Source organism: Mesocricetus auratus, unplaced genomic scaffold, assembly GCF_017639785.1.
Source record: "Mesocricetus auratus isolate SY011 unplaced genomic scaffold, BCM_Maur_2.0 Super-Scaffold_100013, whole genome shotgun sequence".
NCBI classification, from domain to species: domain Eukaryota; kingdom Metazoa; phylum Chordata; class Mammalia; order Rodentia; family Cricetidae; genus Mesocricetus; species Mesocricetus auratus.
This window is the reverse complement of record NW_024429196.1, coordinates 80,349,820-80,356,367: the sequence shown is the minus strand read 5'-3', so window position 1 is coordinate 80,356,367 and position 6,548 is coordinate 80,349,820.

Genomic DNA, 6,548 nt, shown 5'->3' with positions numbered 1-6,548 from the left:
ACATTGTTCACTGGGGGGCTGCCTACTAGAGAATTAAAGTTGTCTTCAACAGTTTTTTACTTCCTGCGGAAGCCAGGACTGACCAGACATGTGTGAGAGATGCATCACCTTGTCTTTCTGTCTCCCCTACCAACTCTCTTCTCTGGTTACCTCAAAACAAACAAACAGACAAACAAAAAACAAAAACCAAAACAAAACAAAAAAACAAGTACTCAGCATGGAATGGAGCCAACAAGCCAGTACTTTGATAGTATCCAGTTGTATGTGTTTTCAGTCGTAACCACTGCTGACATTTAAAGGCATGTTCTCCATCTTTGTCTTTGCTTTCCAAGTCTTACCTATGTATGCACTTGCTACATACATCATCTTGCATAAAGGAAGGGTTGGATCCCGCTTCTCTTCTTAAAAGTTCTACCATCAGCACCATGTACGTCAACAAATAAGTAGAACGCATCCTTTGATGGCCTCTTCACAGCCATGTCTATGAAAAAAAAGTGTAACTGTCAGTGTCATGCCTGGTTTTTGCCAGCGTGGTACCAACCTACCTGGGAAGAGGGACTCTCAGCCAAGGAATTGCCTTGGTCTGCTTTGCCTGCGGGGCATTTTCTCCATGACAGTTAATACAGGAGGGCCCCGCCCACTGTGGGTGGTGCCATTCCTGGGCTGATGAGAAATACAAGAGCAGGGAGCAAGCCAGCAAGCAGCTCTCCTCATGGTCTCCTCTTCCGTTCCCGCCTCCTTAGCTTCTGACTGTGGCCTGTCAGCAAATCAACCCTTTTCCTTGCCAAGTTGTCTTTGCTTGGCGTTTTATCGGTGGCAAGGAGCCATCCACTCAGCATATACTTGTGTGAACACATTAGTAAGGCGCCATGTGTGATGGACATATGTCAATTAAAATTCAAATGAAAGGAAAAACATGACGGGAAAGGAAGACATAAAACCAAGAGGCAAGATAATTGTTCTGGAATGAAGGCCGGAGCATGGGAACAAGGGAATGTCTTGACTGTCACAGTCAGAACTTAAAATTAAACAGATTAAAATGACCCGATAAGAAGTGTGAGCCTTCTTCATGTTTGGACCACACATTTGTGTAAATTAAATGATGATGAATGGAGGAAAATTTGAAGTTTTCCCCAGAAGTTTCCAGCAGTCGACATTTCCCTTGCTGGAACAGGAGAGTTCAGTTTCATTGCTTCTGAAATCATCACCTTTGAATATCTCACCATAATCATTTTTTTGTCACTCAGAGAATCGGTGATGCAATGTGCAATTTCCTTCTATGCCTGTGCCTTCTGACTTTGTCCTTTGGTGTTGTGTTAGGGGGTTTCTAGTTCCCCTGCCTGTTTTCTCTGCTGCCTCCACACGCCCAGTTCAGGACAGGGGGAGAGCTGTCCAAGCCTGGGCCGTCAGTAGAAGTTCTGACCCCTCTCGTCTTTGCTCCCATCCACTTGCAGGCAGAGGGACCCGCAGTCTTGAGTTGCTGGCCCAGCTCACCTTCCTCCATGCATGGTCTGCTAGACAGGGAGGGGAGGGACTTCCTTCTGTCTGTCTGCTCCACTGCCTGGTGGAAACATGGGTTACTAGAGAGCATTATTAGTGAGTTACAACTAAGTTGTTCAAGCACTTTTAAAATTAGAACCTTCCCCTAGTGACTTTTTAAAATATCATGTCCCCTGCCCATTACTACTACTTATATAGATGATATTCTTTTTTTGAAGTTTTTAAAAAATTTAAATTAGCAACAAGCTTGCTTCACATGTCAATCCCAGCTTCCTCTCCCTCCCCTCCTCCCCCACACCCCCAACAGTCCCTCTAGCCCCCCACTTAATCCCCACTCTGTTCCCCAGGGAGGGTGAGGCCCTCCATGGGGGATATCCAGAGTCTGTCATTTCATCCAGGGCAGGGCCTAGGCCCTCCCCCAAGTGTCCAGGCTGAGAGAGCATCCCTCATTGTGAGAGGGGCACCCAAAGTTAATTTATATGCCAGGGATAAATACTGATCTACTACCCAAGGCCCTACAGATTGTCCATGCCTCCTCACTGACACCCACATTCAGGGGGTCCAGTTCAGTCCCATGATGGCCTCTCAGCCATCAGTCTGGGGTCCATGAGCTCCTCCTTGTTGAGATCAGCTGTTTCTGTGGATTTTACCAGCCCATTCTTGACCCCTTTGCTCATCATTCCTCCCGCTCCGTCACTGGGTTCCAGGAGTTCATTTCAATGTTTAGCTGTGAGTGTCTGCCTCTGCTTCCATCAGTCACTGGATGAAGGTTCTAGGATGGCGTATAAAGTAATCATCAAACTCATTATCAGGGATGGGCATTTAAGGTAAGTCTCTCCACTATTTCTTAGTTTGCCAGTTGGCATCATCTGGAAATCTCATTATTGCCAGATCTCTCCTCAAGCCTATAATGACTCCCTGCATTATGGTATCTCTTGTCCTGCTCTCCTCTATTCTTCCCCTGACTTAACCTTCCTGCTTCCCCATGTCCTCTTCTCCCGTCCTCTTTTCCTGAGGGAGCCAGGAGAAAAATAGGTAATATTCTTTACATTACTCTTCCTTTTAAATCTGGGAAGATTTTTTTTGCCACCCCAGAGATCATGGCAGCCATTCATATCCCACATTATGTAAAAGCAGTTTGTACTACAGATGGTTTGCACAGGGATTCCTACCTGAGAATGAATCTAGGGTGGGGGTCAATTGTCTGGCTGGCTGTGGAAAAGCTACAGTGTTCATTCTCCACTGTGACCCCACTGTCTCCTCTGTACATAACCTTTATACTCTGAGATTTGCACAGTCATTTCACACATCCAAGGACAAACAGTAATGCTCTCTGAAGCATCTTCTATGAAAAGAAATTCCCCATTTGCGATGGAGAGATGGCCAGAGGTTATGGGCACTAGCTGTTTTTCTATAGGACCCAGGTTCAATGCCCAGAACACACATAGTGGACCACAAACATCTGTAACTCCAGTTCTAGGGGATCTGACATACATGCAAAAAAAACACTCGTATGCACATAAAATAAAATAAAATAATACAAATTTTAAAAAACCTCCCAGTTTTTAAGTTTGTAAGTGAAGATACCATCTACAATTCTAACTTTAGTTGCTGATAAAGATCTTTCTTCTCGTATTTTATTTTCATTTTCCTAAGTGCTGTTGCAAAGGTATTCCAGTTCCCTTGGTTTCAAAGGGTGACTACATTTGTTTTTCATCTATTCTGGGAAGAATTATATCCTAAGTTGTTAATGATCTTCGTTTCCAAACACTCCATACCATCCTCTTGGACAACCTGTATCCCTTTTCATAGTCATCTTGGAACTCTTTCTCTCATTCCCAGAGTTTTCCTGGGCCCAATATACATGAACACATACACTCTTACACACACACACACACACACACACAGAGTCATACTCATGCACACTCATATTTACACACTCACAAACATACACACACACTCAGACTCCCACACACAATCTCCTGCTGTACCTCCCTACTCTTCTGTATTGCTCTGAAGAGGTGACCCAAAATGTCTGTTCGTGTTGGGCCCCCATCTCCATCTTCCTGTGGCTCTCTACATCTTTTGAACCCATGACCCATGACTTGACATGGAAGCTGTCTCCCTCCTTGGCGTGTATGACTTTTCATTCTGTTTCCAAGGATGGACTGTGACGCATGCAGACTGGATAGAGTCCAGTCACACATGGTTGTCGTCATTAGCTTTCTGTGCCAGGTGGTCAGTGTTCAAGTTTCTTTGTCTACTATCTGTGTGCACAGCGTGGCACATGTGAGACCACTGCTCTAGCAATGTTTTTATTCGCTCACTTATTTATTGATTTAAGTTGCTAGGCTGCTGTTCCGTTGGAGCCCAGGCTGGATCTCTCTCCATAGCTCACGCTGCGAGGTAATCCTCCTGCCTCGGTTGGGATTGTAGGTGGAAGCCACCATGCCTGGCTGCCCTAGTTTCCACCCAGCGGCTACCATGAGAGCCTTGTTACATGTAGGAAACTGTTGGAACAAGGTCAGAAATGGAGTCATATGAGGAGAATTCTGAGTGTTTCAAGGAAGCAAGGTGAGAGGCTTGTGGTCTCAGTTTCTTCAGAATATGGAATTGTTATGGAATGTGTTTTTCCAGCCCCTCCCAGGTGTAGCGGTAAGAGTTAAGTTCATTTCAGACTATTTATTGCAACTGGCTGCTGTTGTTTGTTTATATGCCTGTATGGATAGACATATTTTTGCCGTGTGTAGCTTGTCCTTGTGAGTGTATATAACTTGAACTCATGAGAACTCTACTCATTTGACTGTTTTAACCCTCAGAGTATAAATTGCCTGAGACTCTGAATAAAGTTGGCCATTGCGCAAGACTTTAGTCTGTCTCCTTTATTGGGTCTGTTCTCCCAGACCCCACTGCCTCTAGAGCAGTGACAGGTGTCCATGCTGGGAATGGTGGACAGGGCATCCCGTGGGATCTACAACTTCCATAGGGAGCTCTAACTGTGGTGGGTTTTAACAGGGAAAACCTAAGCCAGCTGAAGGAAGACACATGATGGGAAGACCTGGTTTCTGACTGGAGAAGATATGGGGATGCCCTGAAGAGAAGCCGCTGAGCTGCAGTGGTTATGGGTTGGTGGGGCAGCTAGATGTTAGAAGAGATTCTCATAGAACGAGGGCTCTAGGGAAAGAGGGAACTTAACAGGCACAGGGGATGGAAAGGAGCCACCGTGGACAGTGTTCAGGAAGAGGTAAGAGGAGACCCCACCATGTGGAGCTTGCAGAGCTTCATAGGCCATGCCAGGATTGATATTTAACCCTAGAACGCCTGGGAGCCACTGAGATGCTTTTCGTGCTTGTGTGGTAGGAGCTACCAGGATCTAACAGGCATCCTCCCCTCCTGGAGAGGCTCTGGGACAAGGTCATGGTGAGCGCAAAGAAACTGCCACTTACCTGTTCTGTGTACTGCCTGCTCTTTCTCTCCTCAACTCTGAATTGTAGACTTTAATGTTTAGCTCCCTGCTGAACGTGCCCACCTAAAGACTGTAGAATATCAAACACACCCTTCTATTTAATCTCTGGTGATAGAAACACATCCTTATATTTAATGATGGAACCAATGGAGAGTCTCTTCCCTTCCTCCCCCTCTCCTGACCCTCGTATCTAATCAGTCAGCAATCATATCTGGTGGGCAGGGGGCAATAAACAACACCCCCACAAGGACTTCCTGGGCCATAACAAGGCTGCGCTTCTGGTCCTCATGCCTTCCGCTCCATGCTGCCACACCCGCTGCTGATGCTACCAGACGAATATTCCAACAAGCGTCTTCACGGATGCTTCCCTCTGGCTAGCTCTTGATAGTCTTTATCTGCACGGGACACACTTGAATCCAGGGGTCCACTGTCTGACGCTGCTTCCTTGACTCTGTCCGCGGTGCTGCTATGAGCCCCCCATGCCATGCTTCATTTACATGTGTATGTTGGGACCTATTCGTTTTTGGTGTCTCAGAAGAAACTCGGCTGTTGACAGGAGACCTTCATATACTCCTCCAGTCTTACAGGATGCTCCCTTCTCTGATCCCTCTCATAGTGCATCACCCTTCTCTTTAACAGTACTTGTGTCACCGGTATATTTGTATGAGGTACCACTCCCTATAGAGGGCTCACCCAGGTAGAAGTTATAACCACCATATCCGTGCCTTGTGCAAGGCAACTATGCTCACATCAGCTGTGTGTCAGATCAGTTTCTGTTATGATAACAAATGATGATTGTGTATTTGTAGTTTGAACACGTGTGTCTGTTCCTTACCATCATGCTTATTGTATCATTTCAGGGCTTTGGAGCAAATGATTATTTCGTTATCATCACCTATCCAGTCCGCTATCTCATTCTCATCTCTAGGTACACAACGTGAGTAAGGAATATTTAAAACACGCTAGGAAGAGAAGAAAGAGCAAGGCAAACTAAACAACCCCTTGTATGTTTCACCCTGGTTAGGTGCCAGTGTAAATGCTTGTGCTAAAAGAGCAACCGTGTTTCTGCCGTGAAGCCTTGGCTTGCCTATGCTGAGACCCCCTCTCCACCACGGGCTGTCCTCAGAAGGCTATTTAACCCCTGCTTTGAGCCAGCAAGCTAGATGTGGGTTTCTTAAGTAAATTATGGGGTGTTTCACCACATGTAGTTTTTGCAGTTAAGTGTTTCCAGCTTTCAGAGTATTCTGTGGGAATAGCATCACATTTTTCCTCCAACCTGTTAGTTAGCATAATTATTTATCATCCTTAAACCACAGCTTGAGTGTCTTAAAACCACTAGGTCCAGATCTAGTCTCCGGATGAAGCTAGCTCTGCTGTAGAGAAAACTGCTCAGCAACGGCAAATTTGAGGGTTAGTGGGGGTCGGGGTGGGGGTGGGGGGAGGGGCGGGAGTGGTCACACACTCCCGTTCCCCACTTGTATCTTGGGACTCAGCATCGGCGCTTGGCGTGTGCCTCCAGGTGTTGGCTGCACGTAACCAATAACCTGACATCAAGCCCTATTTTTTTTTCCCAAGACTGAAG